Genomic DNA, 19,673 nt, shown 5'->3' with positions numbered 1-19,673 from the left:
GATATTCGCCTGTAGTTCTCTTTTTTTACTGGGTCTCTGTCTGGTTTAGGAATCAAAGTAATACTGGCTTCATAGAATGAGTCTGGAAGTTTTCCTTCCCTTTCTATTTCTTGGAATAGCTTGAGAAGGATAGGTATTATCTCTGCTTTAAATGTCTGGTAGAACTCCCCTGGGAAGCCATCTGGTCCTGGACTCTTATTTGTTGGGAGATTCTTGATAACCGATTCAATTTCTTCGCTGGTTATGGGTCTGTTCAAGCTTTCTATTTCCTCCTGATTGAGTTTTGGAAGAGTGTGGGTGTTTAGAAATTTGTCCATTGCTTCCAGGTTGTCCAGTTTGCTGGCATATAATTTTTCATAGTATTCCCTGATAATTGTTTGTATCTCTGAGGGATTGGTTGTAATAATTCCATTTTCATTCATGATTTTATCTATTTGGGTCATCTCCCTTTTCTTTTTGAGAAGCCTGGCTAGAGGTTTGTTAATTTTGTTTATTTTTTCAAAAAACCAACTCTTGGTTTCGTTGATCTGCTCTACAGTTTTTTTAGATTCTATATTGTTTATTTCTGCTCTGATCTTTATTATTTCTCTTCTTCTACTGGGTTTAGGCTGCCTTTGCTGTTCTGCTTCTAGTTCCTTTAGGTGTGCTGTTAGATTTGGTATTTGGGATTTTTCTTGTTTCTTGAGATAGGCCTGGATTGCAATGTATTTTCCTCTCAGGACGGCCTTCGCTGCGTCCCAAAGCGTTTGGATTGTTGTATTTTCATTTTCGTTTGTTTCCATATATTTTTTAATTTCTTCTCTAATTGCCTGGTTGACCCACTCATTCGTTAGTAGGGTGTTCTTTAACCTCCATGCTTTTGGAGGCTTTCCAGACTTTTTCCTGTGGTTGATTTCAAGCTTCATAGCATTGTGGTCTGAAAGTATGCATGGTATAATTTCAATTCTTGTAAACTTATGAAGGGCTGTTTTGTGACCCAGCATATGATCTATCTTGGAGAATGTTCCATGTGCACTCGAGAAGAAAGTATATTCTGTTGCTTTGGGATGCAGAGTTCTAAATATATCTGTCAAGTCCATCTGATCCCATGTATCATTCAGGGCCCTTGTTTCTTTATTGACCGTGTGTCTAGATGATCTATCCATTTCTGTGAGTGGAGTGTTTAAGTCCCGTGCAATTACCACATTCTTATCAATAAGGTTGCTTATGTTTATGAGTAATGTTTTATATATTTGGGGGCTCTGGTATTTGGCGCATAGACATTTATAATTGTTAGCTCTTCCTGATGGATAGACCCTGTAATTATTATATAATGCCCTTCTTCATCTCTTGTTACAGCCTTTAATTTAAAGTCTAGTTTGTCTGATATAAGTATGGCTACTCCAGCTTTCTTTTGGCTTCCAGTAGCATGATATATAGTTCTCCATCCTCTCACTCTCAATCTAAAGGTGTCCTCAGATCTAAAATGAGTCTCTTGTGGACAGCAAATAGATGGGTCTTGTTTTTTTTATCCATTCTGATACCCTATGTCTTTTGGTTGGCGCATTTAATCCATTTACATTCAGTGTTATTATAGAAAGATACGGGTTTAGAGTCATTGTGATGTCTGTATGTTTTATGCTTGTAGTGATGTCTCTGGTACTTTGTCTCACAGGATCCGCCTTAGGATCTCTTGTAGGGCTGGTTTAGTGGTGACAAATTCCTTCAGTTTTTGTTTGTTTGGGAAGACCTTTATCTCTCCTTCTATTCTAAATGACAGACTTGCTGGATAAAGGATTCTCGGCTGCATATTTTTTCTGTTTAGCACACTGAAGATATCGTGCCAATCCTTTCTGGCCTGCCAAGTTTCAAAAGAGAGATCAGTCACGAGTCTTATAGGTCTCCCTTTATATGTGAGTGCACGTTTATCCCTTGCTGCTCTCAGAATTTTCTCTTTATCTTTGTATTTTGCCAGTTTCACTATGATATGTCTTGCAGAAGATCGATTCAAGTTACGTCTGAAGGGAGTTCTCTGTGCCTCTTGGATTTCAATGCCTTTTTCCTTCCCCAGGTCAGGGAAGTTCTCAGCTATAATTTCTTCAAGTACCCCTTCAGCACCTTTCCCTCTCTCTTCCTCCTCTGGGATACCAATTCTGCGTGTATTATTTCTTTTTAGTGTATCACTTAGTTCTCTAATTTTCCCCTCATACTCCTGGATTTTTTTAATCTCTCTTTCTCTCAGCTTCCTCTTTTTCCATAACTTTATCTTCTAGTTCACCTATTCTGTCCTCTGTCTCTTCAATCCGAGCCATCGTCATTTCCATTTTGTTTTGCATTTCGTTTAAAGCGCTTTTCAGCTCCTCGTGACTGTTCCTTAGTCCCTTGATCTCTGTAGCAAGAGATTCTCTGCTGTCCTCTATACTGTTTTCAAGCCCAGCGATTAATTTTATGACTATTACTCTAAATTCACTTTCTGTTATATTATTTAAATCCTTTTTGATCAGTTCATTAGTGTTGTTATTTCCTGGAGATTCTTCTGAGGGGAATTCTTCCATTTGGTCATTTTGGATAGTCCCTGGAGTGGTGAGGACCTGCAGGGCACTTCCTCTGTGCTGTGGTGTATAACTGGAGTTGGTGGGCGGGGCCGCAGTCTGACCTGATGTCTGCCCCCAGCCCACTGCTGTGGCCACAGTCAGACTGGTGTGTGCCTTCTCTTCCCCTCTCCTAGGGGCAGGATTCACTGTGGGGTGGCGTGGCCTGTCTGGGCTACTTGCACACTGCCAGGCTTGTGGTGCTGGGGATCTGGCGTATTAGCTGGGCTGGGTAGGCAAGGTGCACGGGGGGCAGGAGGGGCAGGCTTAGCTCGCTTCTCCTTAGGTGATCCACTTCAGGAGGGGCCCTGTGGCAGCGGGAGGGAGTCAGATCCACTGCCGGAGGTTTGGCTCCGCAGAAGCACAGAGTTGGGTGTTTGCGTGGAGCAAGCAAGTTCCCTGGCAGGAACTGGTTCCCTTTGGGATTTTGGCTGGGGGATGGGCGGGGGAGATGGCGCTGGCGAGCGCCTTTGTTCCCCACCAAACTGAGCTCTGTCGTCTGGGGGCTCAGCAGCTCTCCCTCCCTTTGTCCTCCAGGCTTCCCGCTTTCCGAGCAGAGCTGTTAACTTATGACCTCCCAGACGCTAAGTCGCGCTTGCTGTGGGAACACAGTCCGTCAGGCCCCTCCGCTTTTGCCAGCCAGACTCGGGGCTCTGCTTGGCCGGTGAGCCGCCCCTCCACCCCGGCTCCCTCCCACCAGTCCGTGGAGCGCGCACCGCCTCGCCGCCCTTCCTACCCTCTTCCGTGGGCCTCTCGTCTGCGCTTGGCTCCGGAGACTCCATTCTGCTAATCCTCTGGCGGTTTTCTGGGTTATTTAGGCAGGTGTAGGTGGAATCTAAGTGATCAGCAGGACGCGCAGTGAGCCCAGCGTCCTCCTACGCCGCCATCTTCCCTCCGAGTGTCTTTGGCAGATTTAAATATCACCTAGGAAGACTACCTTTGTGTTGCTGTGCTCCGATTTTTTATTTTTTAAAATTTACATCCAAATTAGTTGGCATATAGTGCCACAATGAATTCAGGAGTAGATTCCTTAGTGCCCCTTACCCATTTAGTCCATCTCCCCTCCCACCGCCCCTCCTGTAACCCTCAGTTGGTTCTCCATAGAGTCTCTTCTGTTTTGTCCCCCTCCCTGTTTTTATATTATTTTGTTTCCCTTCCCTTATGTTCATCTGTTTTGTCTCTTAAAGTCCTCATATGAGTGAAGTCATATGGTTTTGTCTTTCTCTGACTGACTAATTTCACTTAGCGTAATACCCTCCAGTTCCATCCACGTAGTTGCACATGGCAAGATTTCATTGTTTTTGATTGCTGAGTAATACTCCATTGTGTGTGTGTGTATATATATATATATATATACATATATATATATATACACACACATATATATATACATATATATATATATCACATCTTCTTTATCCATTCCTCCATTGATTGCTTCGGCTATTCAGGGTCTTTTCTGGTTCCATACAAATTTCAGGATTATTTGTTCTAGCTCTGTGAAGAATGCTGGTGTTACTTTGATTGCGTTGAATATGTAGATTGCTTTGGGTAGTACTGACATTTTAACAATATTTCTTCTTCCTATCCAGGAGTATGGAATCTTTTTCCATTTTTTTGTGTCTTCTTCAATTTCTTTCATCAGCTTTCTATAGTTTTCAGTGTATAGATTTTTCACCTCTTTGGCTCGATTTATTCATAGGTATTTTATGATTTTTTGTGCAACTGTAAATGGGATCAAGTCCTTGATTTCTCTTTCTGTCACTTCATTGTTGGTGTAGAGGAATGCAACCGATTTCTGTGCATTGATTTTATATCCTGTAACTTTGCTGAATTCATGAATAAATTCTAGCAGTGATTTGATGGGATCTTTTGGGTTTTCCATATAGAGTATCAAGTCATCTGCGAAGAGTGGAAGTTTGACCTCCTCCTGGCCAATTTGGATGCCTTTTACTTCTTTGTGTTTTCTGATTGCAGAGGCTAAGACTTCCAATACTATGTTGAGTATCAGTGGTGAGAGTGGACATCTCTGTCTTGTTCCTGACCTTAGGGGGAAAGCTCTCAGTTTTTCCCCATTGAGGATGATATTAGCGTTGGGTTGTTCCTATATGGCCTGTATGATCTCAAGGTATGCTCCTTCTATCCCTACTTTCTTGAGGGTTTTTATCAAGAAAGGATGGTGTATCTTGTCAAATGCTTTCTCTGCATCTATTGAGAGCATCATATGATTCTTGTCCTTTCTTTTATTGATGTGATGAATCACTTGTTTGTGGATATCGAACCAGCCCTGCATCCCAGGTATAAATCCCTCTTGGTCGTGGTGAATAATTTTTTTAATGTATTGTTGGATCTGGTTGGCTAATATCTTGTTGAGGATTTTTGCATCCATGTTCATCAGGGAAACTGGTCTATAGCTCTCCTTTTTAGTGGGGTCTCTTCTGGTTTTGGAATCAAGGTAATGCTGGCTTCATAGAAAGAGTTTGGAAGTTTTCATTCCATTTCTATTTTTTGGAACAGTTTTAAGAGAATAGGTGTTCACTCTGCCTTAAATGTTTGGTAGAAGTCCCCTGAAAAGCCATCTGGCCCTGGACTCTTGTTTTTTGACAGACTTTGATTACTAATTCGATTTCCTTACTGGTTATGGGTCTGTTCAAATTTTCTATTTCTTCCTGTTTGAGTTTTGGTAGTGTATATGTTTCTAGGAATATGTCCATTTCTTCCAGATTGCCCATTTTATTGGCATATAATTTCTCATAATATTCTCTTATTATTGTTTTTATTTCTTCTGTGTTGGTTGTGATCTCTCCTCTTTCATTCTTGATTTTATTTATTTGGTTCCTTTCCTTTTTGTTTTTGATCAAACTGGCTAGTGGTTTATCGATTTTGTTAACTCTTTCAAAGAACCTGCTTCTGGTTTCATTGATCTGTTCTACTGGTTTTTTTGGTTTTGATAGCATTAATTTCTGCTCTAATCTTTATTAGTTCCTGTCTTCTGCTGTTTTGGGGTTTTCTTTGCTGTTCTTTTTCCAGCTGTTTATGTTGTAAGGCTAGGTTGTGTATCTGAGATCTCTCTTCCTAATTTAGGAAGGCTTGGATTGCTATATACTTTCCTCTTATAATTGCCTTTGCTGCATCCCAGAGGTTTTGGTTGTGGTGTTCTCATTTTCATTGGCTTCCATGTACTTTTTAATGTCCTCTTTAACTGTTTGGTTAGCCCATTCATTCTTTAGTAGGATGTTTTTCAGTCTCCAAGTATCTGTTACCTTTCCAAACTTTTTCTTGTGGTTGATTTTGAGTTTCATAGTGTTGTGGTCTGAAAATATGCACGGTATGATCTCGATCTTTTTGTACTTACTTAGGGCTGATTTGTGTTCCAGTATATGGTCTATTGTGGAGAACGTTCCATGTGCACTGGAGGAGAATGTATATTCTGCTGCTTTAGGATGAAATGTTCTGAAGTTATCTGTTAAGTCCATCTGGTCCAGTGTGTCCTTCAAAGCCATGGTTTCCTTGTTGATTTTCTGATTAGATGCTCTGCCTATTGCTGTAAGTAGGGTGTTGAAGTCCCCTACTATTATGGTATTGTTATTAATGAGTTTCTTTATGTTTGTGATTGGTTGATTTATATATTTGGGTGCCGCCACATTTGGAGCATAATGGAGCATAAATGTTTATCATTGTTAGGTCTTCGTGGTGGATAGACCCCTTAATTATGATATAATGCCCTTCTTCATCTCTTGTTACAGTCTTTATTTTGAAGTCTAGATTGTCTGAGATAAGTATGGTTACTCCAGCTTTCTTCTGTCGACCATTAGCATGATAGATGGTTCTCCGTCCCCTCACTTTCAATCTGAAGGTGTCTTTTGGTCTAAAGTGGGTCTCTTGTAAGCAGCATATAGATGGATCTTGTTTTCTTACCCATTCTGTTACCCAATGTCTTTTGATTGGAGCTTTGAGTCCATTGACGTTTAGAGTGAGTACTGAAAGATATGAATTTATTGCCATTATGTTTCTTGTAGAGTTGGAGTTTCTGGTGGTGTTCTCTGGTCTTTTCTAGTCTTTGTTGCTTTTTGTCTTTTTTTTTTTTTTTTTTTTGACTTTTCTCCCTTACAGAGTCCCCCTTAAAATTTCTTGCAGGACGGGTTTAGTGGCACGAACTCCTTTAATTTTTGTTTGTCTGAGGAACTTTTTATCTCTCCTTGTATTTTGAATGACAGCCTTGCTGGATAAAGAATTCTTGGCTGCATATTTTTCTGATTCAGCACACTGAATATATCCTGCCACTCCTTTCTGGCCTGCCAAGTTTCTGTGGATAGGTCTGCTGCACACCTGATCTGTCTTCCCTTGTAGGTTGAAGACTGTTTTTTCCCTCGCTGCTTTCATGATTCTCTCCTTGCCTGAGTATTTTGTGAGTTTGACTATGATATGCCTTGTTGATGGTTGGTTTCTGGTGAATCTAATGGGAGTCCTCTGTGCTTCCTGGATTTTGATGTCTGTGTCTCCCCCCAGGTTAGGAAAGTTTTCCGCTATGATTTGCTGACATAACCCTTCTACCACTATTTCTCTCTCTTCCTCTTCTGGGACCCCTATGATTCTGATGTTGTTCCTTTTTAATGAGTCACTGATTTCTCTAATTCTTAAATTGTGCTCTTTTGTCTCAGTCTCCCTCTTTTTTTCTGCTTCATTATTCTCTATAAGTTTGTCCTCTATATCACTGATTCTCTGCTCTGCCTCATCCATCCTTGCCACTGAATATCCTTTTGAGATTGCAGTTCAATGATAGCATTTTTTATTTCATTCTGACTAGCTTTTACTTCTTTTATCTCTGCAGAAAAGGATTCTAATCTATTTTCGACCCTAGCTAGTATTCTTATTATCATGATTCTAAATTCTGGTTCCGACATCTTGTTTGTATCTGTGTTAGTTAAGTCCCTGGCTGTTTTTACTTCCTGTTCTTTCTTTTTGTGTGAATTCCTTCATTTCATCATCTTGAAGGGAGAAAAGGAATTAATGAGGGAAAAAAAATTTTTTTAATTAAAATTAAAAAAACTTAAAATTAAGGAACTAAAAACAGCACGCACACACACAAAGTCACATAAATGATGCTATATCTAAGCTGTGTTTTGGTCTGGGTGTTGAAAGGGGCATGATAGATTAGAGAAAAAAGGGAAAGAAAAAAAAAAAGAAATCATTTGAAAATTTGAAAACATGAATACACTGAAATAGAATAAAATGAAATGATGGAGGTAAAATAGAATTAGAAAAAATTTACACAAAGGCAAAAAAATATAGTAGAAAAAAATTAAAAATATTTTTAATAAAAATTGAAAATAAAAATAAATTTTTTCTCTTTGTGCATTGAAGAAAAAGAAAAGAAACGAAAAGAGTAAAAATAAAAAGAAAAAAGAAAGAAAATTGAATAGATGGACCAGCGAACAGACTGAAATATGATTGAAATTAGTTCACTTTCCCCTCGATGTCAAACTATGAAGTGCTTTATAGTCTGTAAACTAAGCAGGCAGAGAGACTTGTGTTCCTGAAGAGTGAAGTTGGCCCAGTTGGGTGGGGCTTAATGTAATGGCCTTTTCTCCACTAGATGGCGCTGCTTCGCTTCCTGGGGTGGATTGTTGTGGCGCTTGTAGGGGTGTATGTGGATGCGCCACAGTGGTGAAAGTGGTGTCACCCAGCTACCCAGTCTCTAGTATCGGAACCCTGTTTTCCCCTATCAGCAATCACTCACCCATCCTTTGTCTTTGGCTTCTGTCCACTCCCCAGTTTTACACTGTCCATGATCAAGGCCCAGGCAGCACCTCCCTCCTGAGTTTCATCTCAGATGCAACTGTGTTTCCTGACCCCTTAATTCTGAGGGCCTGTTTCTTTGACCCATTCTGTCCCTCTGTGGGAGGGTCTCACAGAGCAAAGGACAGGTGCCGGCTGCACCCAGAAACGTTTGTGGGACTGTGCTGCTGCCAATGCCCAGAGACTATGGCTGGGTGCCAGCCTGCTCCAGAAAGAGTTCACACGATTTTGTAGTAGCACTGTGTCAGGGATTATGGCAACTCACAACATGCATCTGGCACCAGGCTTCACCCCCAACAACCTTGTTCCAGCACCAGTAAATATGATTGTTCTCCCTTATCCACTGGGGCCTTTGCCTTGGGGGGGGGGGGCACACAGCTTCTACCAGATGTCCTCCTAGCAGGGGAACCTCCTCTCCCCATGTGGCCTGAAGATCCCTGGACTTCACTCTGCTCCTGGGGATTCACCCTGCCCACCAGAGCACCACCAGGTATCGGGCTGTGGAGTTTCAGACTCTGTGCTCCCCCTGTTTATAGAGTTTTAATGGAATTTAAACCCTCTCCTTTCTCCTTTCTCCCTTTTTAGTTTAATCCCTGTGACTGTTTCCACTTTTCCCCTTTCTCTCCAGCTGGTTTTGGGGGGGTGCTTTTCCCATATTCTCCCCTGCCCCCCTGTCTCCATCCTTTCCCTGCACGCAAAAAGAGCTCCTTGCCCTCCATGGCTTCTGTCTCCCCCAGTTCACCTCTCCGTGCCATGTACCTGCTGAATTTTGTGGTTCAGGTTATGCAGATTGTTGTGTTAATCCTCAGATCAGTTTTCTAGGTATGCAGGATGGTTTAGTGTTGATCTGGATGTATTTCATGGACGCAAGACACAAAAAAACCTTCCATGCTGTTCTGCCATCTTGGCTCCCTGCCATTTGCTTTTTAAGATAGGAAGTATACCATGTTTGTTTTCTTGTGGGTGTGATTTTCAGAGGGAAAGACAGCATTGCAGAAGAGGGAGTGTTGCAGGAGGAATGTCCTTGAATAGGTGGGAGGGGCTGGGGTTCAGTGACCGAGTGGAGGAGTTGGTTATCAGTTGAAAGTGGAGGGGAGGGAGGGTGTGTAATTAAGGAGAAAATGTGAAATAATTGCCTTGAAAGTTTGTGAGGGAGTAAACGGGAAAATTCTGTGTCCTTTTATCGACGAGCTTGAAGTTTGTGATTATAAATCTTCCATAGGCATGTTTGAGTATTTTTATCCAATCACTTAGCTGCTTGGATTTAGACATGGAGTAGGTGGGAAGTTGGATTTAGGCAAAGCTGGATTTTTCCAGGGTGGTATGATGGAGAGAATGAGGAAAATGGGAGTTGAGTGTGCAAGGTAATTATAACAATGGGTCTGGAAATCTAAGTGGGATATTGTTAAAATCGGGCAGAAGCGGTTGGAAGTCTGGGAAGAGGACAAATTATGGGGGTGGGGGAGAAGAGTGACTTGCAAAAACAGGAGGTGTTGAGCACAGTGTGGGATACTTAAAATTTTTCAGTATTTCCTAAATGACCTCCTTCCAGCTTCAGAGAAGCTTTTCCATTTCCTGGATCCTGGGATCTTGTGAATCAGGCTAATTGCCTTTCTTATAGGGACTGCTCTCCCCACATGCATCTCTCAGCTGCCCTGGCCCTCTCCCCACGGATGACCATTATGCGGTTCTTGGTTCTTGGATATTCTGGAGAATTTATTACATCGAGTGACTGCTCTGTGCTCATGGAAGGTATAGATAGGGCCCTTGGGGCTTCTGGACAGTGGCTCTGAAGGTGACCCTGAAGATGCTGACATCCTTTCATGATGTGAGAGCCCAGAGTAGTACTTTCTGGAAAATCTGACCTGGGAGGAGGGGTGGGCTGGGGAAATGGTTGCCTCTCTAGGTCTGGGATCCAGAAGGGGCTGAAAGCGGCTCCTGACATAGCACAAAGTGTGTTCTTCCTAAGTCAGTGAATTGTGCCTGTCCCTTTTCCTCAGCACACTACTGGCCCTGGGCACTCAGACCTTGGCCGGGGAGGTTGGGGCTAGTGTGGGTCAGTCAGTAGGTGCTGGATTAGGAGCGTGGGAGGTGCACAGGGTTGTACATGGGTACTTGACCAGTCAGATACTGTCCTAGAAGACCCTAAACTGGAGCTGCTGGGTGGTGCAACATTATGGGTTATCCCTTTGCCAGAAAGATTGGCAATTAAACCCGTAAAATAGACTAACATTTTTACTGGACACACATGATCATAGACTGATTCAGAAAATTCTCCATTTTAAAATTACAAACTATTGCATAAGCAGACAAAAGTTAAAGATAGCACAACAACTTATTTATTCTTTTCCTGAAGAGAAGCAGTCTTGTACTGGGGCCTAGTATGAGGAGCAAATTTATTTAAATATTAAGGAAATTTAAGTCCCCAAGTTGCTAAGTATTAAAACAATTGGCAGGATAAGTAAGAGAAGCAAAACTACTACTTGACCTCTAGTAAATGTCTCTACGTCCTAAGCCCCAGGGACCCAAAGGGTTTGTGAATCTGTGTGTTATCTCCTTTTTTTTTCTACCTCTTTTGCCAAAGTTTACTGAATTCTTGGTGAAGAGAGAGGACTGTTGGATGTGTTTTCAGTGGAAGGGTAGTGTTTTCTCAGTGGTAGGAGGAAGAAGCCCTTAGGCAGTGGCTGGGAGTGGGGTGGTGGAGGGTCTGGAGTGGGCAGGGGACGTGGCTGGGGTGGGGGTGGGGTGGGAGAGTTGAGGTTAGGATGGGGAGAGGTGGAGATGGGGAGGTAATGGGGGTGGAGTGTGACTGGGGTGGGGGCAGCAGGCTGGGGCTTTAGGACTTGTCCTGTGGCGAACTGTTTAGAGGGCAGACTCAGTGAGGATGCAGAGGGTCCCAAGATGCGTGATGTGGGGGCAGAGAGGTCATCGTGCAGCGAAGGCAGCCAGAGGTGTTGAGATTGGCAGCTAGCTACCTGCGTGGGCTGCTCTGGTCTACTCACAACCCACCCTCCCTGGGTGTTTGGGACAAGAGGTAAAGTCTCTGGTCCATGGCCTATCTTGATGGAAAGGCTGGGAATGGCTCTCCTGGGTCCTGGGCCCCAGCCTGGCACAGTCACGGGGCAAGAGCTGCCCAGCATGGTACCTTCCTCATGGGTTCTCTGGGCCTGACCCAGCTTTAGGTGTTGGGAGGATCTGCCTGTGCTAAAGGATCTTTGACCTTCCACTGCCCTCCAGAGGTTCCCAAACTATGTGGGAGACCTGGACAGCTATAATAAGTAAAACTGTGGATGTGAAGGGAGGTGGTATGAACATCCCCTGTGGAAGCTCAGAGAGAAGCCAGCTGTTCTCCATCCCCACAGCTCTGACCACCATCAAATGGTCCTGTAGCCACACAAAGGATGTTTCCAGCCCAGAACTTTTCTTTTTTTAAATAATGCTTATTTATTTTTTTTTTTGAGGGAGAGAGAGAGAGAGAGAGAGAGAGAGAGAGAGAGAGAATGAGCAGGGGATGGGCAGAGAGAGAGGGAGACACAGAATCAAAGCAGGCTCCAGGCTCTGAGCTGTCAGCACAGAGCCCGATGCAGGCTTTGAATTCACAAACTGCAAGATCATGACCTCAGTCCAAGTCGGATGCTCAACTGACTGAGCCACCCAGGCGCTCTAGAACTTTTCTTGGGCTTAAGACCTACATGTTCAACTGTGTCTTCCACTCCCCACCAAGATGTCTAACAAAAAGTCAACAGAAACACATCTAACCCCAAACTCTTGATTCCCTTTCCTGAAAGGGAGAGCTCTGGGCTGGATGTGGGCAGAGGCACTGTGGACTCTGCCCCTCTGGGCACAGGAGCTCCTTGGGTGCAGTTGAGGCTTGAAGACTCTCCCCTTCTGTGACCTCTGGGACTTGGGAAAAGGGGAGGCCCTTAGGAAGCTTCTGGAAGACTTTTCACCCCCATACCCCCAAAGCATATCCTTTGGTGAATGTGACCTGTCGCCTGCTCCCTGGGGGGAAGGCCTCCTTGAAGTGTGGGTGCTGGGCTTCTGCCCACTGAGGGTGTCCAACTCTTGGCTGTGGAAAGGGGGAGGAGCAGGCTGATCTCTTGTCTCCCAGCAGGTGCAGGTGTGGCCTGTGCCCTGCAGACCTCTTCAGAAGCCAGTGGCCAGGCTTGGCACTCTGGAAGACGGGCAGTGTACATGTGCTGGGTGCAGGTCTAGGGCATGACAGGACTCTTATCCTGCAATGGGGGAAGGCCCATGGCCAGGGAAGGCCAGGTTGCCTCAGGGAGAGGCAGCCAGCTACAATCATTGGGAGGCACTCCCTCTGCCCATCTGCATTTTTAGCCAAGGAGAGGGTATCACTTTAGAGGTAGAGAAGATAGAGTGGGAAATGGTGAGCAAGGTCAGTGGATAACTTGAACCCAAGGGTTTGAACTAGAAGTTTCCAGGGCTCCTTTGGGTCTCCTATCTGACACCTGATGGCAGTGAGTAATTTGAGGAGGGACTGAGAAGAACTGAGTGGCAGGGAAGACGTGGAGGGGCCGGTCAAAGGAAATTGAGGATGGTTGTTGCCCACAGAAGCTAGTCTGTGTGGGTGAGGGTGGTGCACGAGAATAGGGCTGGTGAGTGCAGGAAGGCAAGGTGGGAGAGGGGGAGCTGGGATCATGGGGTTAAGGCACTGGGCTTCCCAGAGCAGACAGGTGTGACAGGAGAGTCCTGAGGGGATGGAGAGACATCTGCAGAGTAAATCTGGGGCATGGGGAACAGCCTCAGAGCTCAATGGGGTGAGAGACTTGGGGAGAGGAGGTGGTTCTGGAATAGCCTGAGGCTGGTCCCACTCAGCTACCGTGCTTGGCCCCCTGGCCAGCTGTCATTGTATAGGCCCCTGAGAGCCTTGTATGTTGACAATCCTTCTTTTCTGTGTCCTTATGTTTCCTTTTGCATTTCCTATGCAAAGTTCTCTAAAAATGAATCTCTACCTTTTGAGTGTGAACTAAAAGGATGCAGGGGGTGATTCTTCCTGGCCTCTGTGGTGGTGATGGTGGCAGAAGTGGATGGGGGCTGTCCCTGGGGAAGGCTCCTGGGGGTAAACCTACATAGAACCTAGTCCTCAGGTCTTCTCAAATACCTGCTGGGAGGCTCCCCACCGTTCCTAGTCTGGGGTATGACTTCGGGCCTGGAGACATCAAAAATTGTGTTTTGTCCACTCTAGAGCTGCCTGGCAGGCCTCCCTACCTCTCCAACCTCTATATGCACCCAGATTCCCCACTCACTGGGCTTGTCACTGGTGTCCTTATCTTTGTTGGGGGGAGGGTTGTCATCTGGCAGAAGCAGTAGTTGGATCACTTGGGAAGGTGCTTGTGGCAGAGATGGATCAGGTGGGGGTTCTCATGTTAGCCTCTTCCCCTGAGTCCCTTTGTCCTTTGTTGTGTTACTCCCTGTCTGCCCCCTCTTCCTTGTCTTTTCTCACCTTTCCCTGCCTCACTCTGTAACTGGGGACACTGACTCCCTGGATTGATCACAGGGAGCAAGGGCTTAGGGACTTGCTGGTGGCTTCTCACCGGGTACAGCCAATGGGAGGCACTAGAGGGAGGCTCTGGTGGAGGGAGAGTAGGTGGGGTATTCTCCCTCCCTCCCTGCCAGTATCTGGGCTCCTCTTCCCTGTCCCTTTAAGGCTGGGAGGAGGAATAAAGGCTCTCAGGTGCCTCAGAAGCCCCTGCTGTTCCCTTGTCCCACCCATCCCCAGATAAATTACTTCTTTACAACTTTGTAATTGAACCATCTTAATGGAATTCTGCTTCCTTCTGGGGCCCTCCACCTCTCTTCTCTCACACTCTGGCCTCAGGTGGGCTGGCTAAGAACTGAGTTTCCATGTGGTGGGAGACCCTCTCTCCTCACTCAGTGCTGTGCTTTTCTCACCACAAACTGTAAGGCAGAATCTTCAGCTTCCTTTCCATCGCTCACCCTCTTGGGATTCAATCTTTAACTCCCTCCCTCTACCTTGAATCTCTGGTTCCAACTCTGAGTCAGTGTCTCCTCAGCAAGGAAGCTGTCTTCTCAGAGGTGTCACACTTGGACTAGCCACTTCCAGCTTTGTTCCAGGGAATTTGGAGTTTCTCAAGGGGAGTCAACATTGCAAACCTAGGGCACTTCTCCAGCAAGTCTGCCCAGGGCCTCCCTTAGGTGTATCGTATCTTTAGCGTATCTGAGGGTCCACGCTTCTTGCTCACATTGCCTTGCGGTTTCTCTGCTTTGCCATGTGTCATGTTAAGTGGCCAGGTTGTGAGAATGTCTGGGGCAAGAGACTTTCTTTGTCTCCCCCAGATGCTTGAAGCCAGCTGTCAATAGATGCCCGCTGAACAAGTGAGTGTAGAGATTGTGTCCTATGACCTTTCACTAGGGGCACAGTGAGGGGTGAAAGGGGATGGGGCAGGTGGAGAAGATAGCTTTTGGTGTGGGGAAATGGCAGAACCAAGGCCTGGCAGTGTGGACCTTTTGCAAAGACAGGATGCAGTGATGTGTGTGTGTGTGTGTGTGTGTGTGTGTGTGTATGTATGGGGGTGTCTGTGAAGGGGGATCCTCACCCTACCAGGCTTTAGAGGAACAGTGAGAATGGGGAGCCAAACCAATGTGTGGAGACTTGGTTGGACAGAGATGCTGACATCTGTCCCAGCACTTTCCTGTGGGAACTCAGTTTTGTTCTTTAAAAATGAATAATATTTAATTACAATAAATACATAAAATAAAAATAATAAATAAAATGAATAAGCTAACTTCAGTAAGTCGATAAGTATGAATTAAGCCCCACCACCCCAGGATAACTATGTGGTGTCCTTTCCTGTCCTAACTACCCCTCAGTGCCACGGAACTCCTCATCGGCCTTCTGCCACCGCGGATCCGTTTTGCCTTCCGTTTTGCCTGTTCTCTAATTTCATCTATCAGGAGTCCTGTAGGCTGCGGTCTTTTGTGCTTGGTTTCCTATGTTCCCATCCACATTTATAAGATTGTATCTGTCTCTGTCCCTCTGTCCTCCCGCAGGGAAGCGCTCCTTCGGTGCTGTGCATGCTGGCCACAAGGGGGCAGCAGAGCCTGATGGAATCTGGGAGACTTGGTAGGGTCTCCAGGGTTGCTCTCCCCTCACAGCACCCTCTGTCTGGTTGCCTCCCAGGCAGCTGCTGCAGCATAGTCCTCCTGCTTCCGTCTCTGAGACCTGCTACTTTAGAGAGGATTTCTGGGCCCAGGGCCTCCAATCTGGTGCCCTCTGTTTAGGGCTCACCTGAGTTTTGGGGTGGACCAGCGTCAAGTAGGGTTTGGCCCTGGGCAGGTCCCCGTGTCCCCGTGTATTCTTCAGCTTCTGTCTCTCAGCTTTAAAGTGAGGAAAGACTCTCCTCTGAGGATTAGAGTAAGTCATTTATTGAAACAAAGTACATAATGACCAGAGTGAAATAGCACTAGATAAATGGTGGGCCTGAGTATTTGGTGAAAGTCAGTAGTGAGCTGGGGCCTGGCCTCAGGGCTTCAGCCTACAGCTCAGCCTGTGGAGGCAAGTCTCCCTGACATGGAGGAACAGGGTGTTGGGCATGCTGGGGACTGTTAGAATCAGCCTCTCAAGCTTGGCCAGGGCCCCTCCTGACTTTTCTGCCTCGGGCCTCTCTCCTCTGATTCTTTCAAGGTCAGAGGCTAAAGTAGCAGATCTCCAGGCCCTTTTCCCATAACTTTGCACTCACCCTCCTACAAGGACTTAACTGTTTCAGCCTTGACTGTGGATGGGCCTGATCTACATGGGATTGGGAGAGTGAGTAAATGCTTCCCAGGTTATGACTGGGTCACCTCTATGTGGGCGGTACTTGTATTCACTCACTGCAAAACATTCACTGACATCTCAGTGACTAGTGAATGTACTTGAGACACTGTGGGCATACCTGTGTCCCATTCAGGTGTCTTGTCCCCAGATATATCAGGGCTGAATGCAAGGTGGGGCTTGCACCTTCTCTTTTCCCTTTCCTTTCCTCCCTGCTTGCCCTTCCCTCCCTCCGTCATTCTGTTCTCCCTTTTCCTCTCCCTCCTTCACTTCTTTCTTCTTGCTCTTTCCATTCTTTTTTTCCCCTGTTCTTTCCATTCTTACACCATTTTTCTCTTGGCTTTCTTTCAATTTCTTATTTATCTTTTGCTAATTGATGGCGTAATAAAATTTATTAAAATTTCTATAAGAATGTCTTTCTCCCTGGTCTCAGTCCTTTGCCTTTATATAGCTCAGAGGGGTGGAAGTGATGCCTCTTCATGTCCCCAGGAATCTCAGACTTTGGAAGCAAAGGGACTTGCGCATTCAGAGGGTGCCGGGGCAGGTGCCCTGGCCAGTTGGGCTTTGCAGTCGACCTCTAAGAGGCCTGGGCAGGCCCCAGTCCTGGGAATGAGTAAGGGTCTAAGGAATTTTCTGAGGCATCTTTGGTGGGATAGTTCAGATATGGGAAGACAGCCTCCATTAGGAAGGGCTGTGCTCACCAGAGGGGCAGGTGTGCAGACTCAGGGGATACTGATCATCCCCACTGAGCCCTTGGTCTTGTCCTCAGCAGACTCCCAGGGCAGAGCTCAACCCACCAGCGTGGTCATGCTGGTTAGAAAAGGAAGGAACATTTTGAAATCTACACGGAAACTATCGCCTTATGTGTGTGTACGCGCATGTGTGTATGTGTGTGTGTGTTTCCTGTTATTTTTCAGTTTTTCCAGATACCAAACAAGCAGGAAACACTTGTATAAACTTTTTTCCTGCAGTGGAAGATAACCCAGTGAACCTTGACCTTCACAGCGTCAAAATAAATTAAGATTCACCACATTGCAGATTTTTAAAGATGAGGTTTAATCCTTTCCACCAAATGTCACATTTTAAAATTACACTTCTTTTTATATTAGCCGTTGATTTATGGCTTCAGTTTTTATCTGAAAAGTGTTTCAAAAGTACTTGAAACAACTAAAGATAAGAGGCATTACATGGCTGTTAAAGGAGAAAGTATAATATTAACACACTAGCATCGGGATCACTTATATTGAGCAAGAAAAATCATTCATGGCCAGTGGACAGTATTTGTTGACGAACAGCTGGAACATGAGTTTGAGAGCTGGGGGAGGACGGTGAAGTTTGCTGTGTGGTGTCCTTCCTGCAGTGTCCCTAGGTGTCCTTCCAGTGTCCTTCAGGAACATCTTCCCTGTGCTTTGTCATTCCTTCCTCTCCCCTTCCTCCCATCCTGGGATCGAAGGACTGGCCTTCAAGGGAGATAAGCTTTCTGGCCATATCATTCTGGTCTGTTGCTGAGTTCAAGGTCCTCTTCCTGCTCCTTTTTCACCCAGAGCTGTGTGGAGCTAGGGGCTGGGCTGGGCTCGTGGACTGGGTCATGTGGGGCAGTAAGGAGGGGTGCACCTTGCAGGTCCAGCTTTCCCTCCTCTAGGAAGTTCCTGGATTAAAGGTTAATAGAGGGCAGGGCTCATGTCTTCCTTCATCTCTGTGTGCATGTGTGAAAATGAAGTGTCATAAATACAACTTGTGTAGCCCAATTCCTGGCACTTAGTAGGAACTCAGTCAAATTCTTCCCACAGTCTTTTCATCAAATTCCCCTAATGTCTCTTAGGCCTTGAGGAGTCTCCCTGTTGGGCAGGGATTGGTGGTGGCATGGGTGGGGGGGGGTAGACCTGGAAGCTGATATTGGTCCTTATCTCATTTGTTATTTTTATTTCTTTTTTAAAAAAATATTGACTTTTTAAAAAGGTTATTTATTTTTGAGAGAGAGTGAGTGTGTGCACCCACGTGAGTGGGCAAAGGACAAAAAGAGAGGGAGAGAAAGAATCCCAAGCAGGCTCCTCTCTCAGCACAGAGCCCGACAAGGGACTTGATCCCACAAACTGTGAGATCGTGACCTGAGCCAAAATCAAGAGTGAAATGCTTAATGGACTGAGTCACCCAGCCTCCCCTCATTTGTTATTTTTCCGTTAAGGTACATTTTCCCAATAGTTCCAAGTCTAAGTGGATATTGGCAGAATAGACCTTTGCGGATGACAACCTGGGATGTGTTCAGATATACCCAGAGGTCTTGGATTTGTGCAGAGTTTTAATATCTCAGATCAGACATCTAGGCAGAAAACTATCAAGCCCATGCACCATGAGCCAGTCAGGCCTTGTTTCATGAAAACAAATCCAGTGAATTATTCAGAACAATCAAGAGTGAATGCAGGCTGGGTGAGGCTTTGCTGGGTGTGTGGTTGCAAAACTCTGAGAGATTTGGTTTCGTCTCCTGTAGAATGAAGATAAATGACAACAACCTGGCAGAAATGTGACCAGGGAAGCTGTAGCCCAAGCTAGTGTCTTAACACCAGTCACTTAACTCATGAACACCCGAGCACTGGGCAGGCTTGAGGGAGTAAGCAAAGGTGGTTGAATCTGAGTTTCTAGCCTGGGGATGTTTCGGTGAAGCATATGTATTTGGGGCAGGAAGAAACAAGGAGCAGGAAAGATGGTGGGGTCCTACCACCGAGGGGCTGGGCTGACTTGTTTAGGTCAGAGTTAACCGTCTTTGTGTTTCTCAGTGGAATGAAATGTTTTCCAAATTTGGACAAGGCTGAGTAGCCAATGGGCTGCTGCAGTGAGTCCTCTGCAAATGAGCTCAAGCAAAGTTTATTGTTTACGGTGTCCTGGGCATGTGAGCAGGGCACACAGTGCCTCTCTTTGTGGATGCCACAGACATTCCACAGAAGAACCAATGTCAGAGCTGTGCTGGAGGACAGGGTGCCAGTAAAACTCCAACAAGTACGTATATGGGGCACGTATGGGGATGAGCAGGTGGGCGAGGATTCCTCTGAGGAAGGTCACATTAGGCAAGACTGAGACGTTAAGGAGTTTGGGGGATGAGAGAGAGAGAGAGGGAGAGAGAGAGAGAGAGAGAGAATGAGAGAGCAAGATGATACAATGACTTGTGAGAAGGCCCGAGGCTTCGGAACGGAGGAAGTCACTGGAGGAACTAACTCAGGCCAGTGAGGGACAACTGGCAGAGTGATGGAAAGAGGTCAGAGAGGAAGCTGTGCCCTGGGAATCACAGACAAGAGGTTTATAGGGGGATCCCTTGAACAGATAAGGCAGATCTGACTTGAGAGGATCATGACCTTGGAAGGAAAATGAACTTGAGGAGGTCAGGCTGGAGGTGGGCAGGGGACACTCATGGGGAAGCAGGGACACCCTGTTTGGGCCAGGGGAGAAATGGGGGTGGCCAGGAACTAGGTACTGGCCACGGATATGGATTTGAGAAAAGTCTTGAACATTTC

The 19,673-nt window shown here is 45.6% G+C and overlaps 2 protein-coding genes across 2 annotated transcripts in view; both read left to right on the top strand.

Annotated features, from left to right (window-relative positions):
* The window catches only part of LOC109261422 (butyrophilin-like protein 1), a 97,282-nt gene that overhangs the window by 61,245 nt on the left and 16,364 nt on the right, over positions 1-19,673 (top strand). The window lies entirely within an intron of this gene.
* LOC109260702 (butyrophilin-like protein 1) overlaps positions 1-19,673 on the top strand; it is a 76,348-nt gene that overhangs the window by 41,960 nt on the left and 14,715 nt on the right. The gene's annotated exons all lie outside the window — the stretch shown is intronic.

This window comes from Panthera pardus, unplaced genomic scaffold, assembly GCF_024362965.1.
Source record: "Panthera pardus isolate Hobbes unplaced genomic scaffold, ASM2436296v1 HiC_scaffold_17, whole genome shotgun sequence".
In the NCBI taxonomy this organism is placed as follows: Eukaryota; Metazoa; Chordata; class Mammalia; order Carnivora; family Felidae; genus Panthera; species Panthera pardus.
Note: the sequence above shows the minus strand (reverse complement) of the source record. Positions and strands in the feature narration are given on the sequence as shown.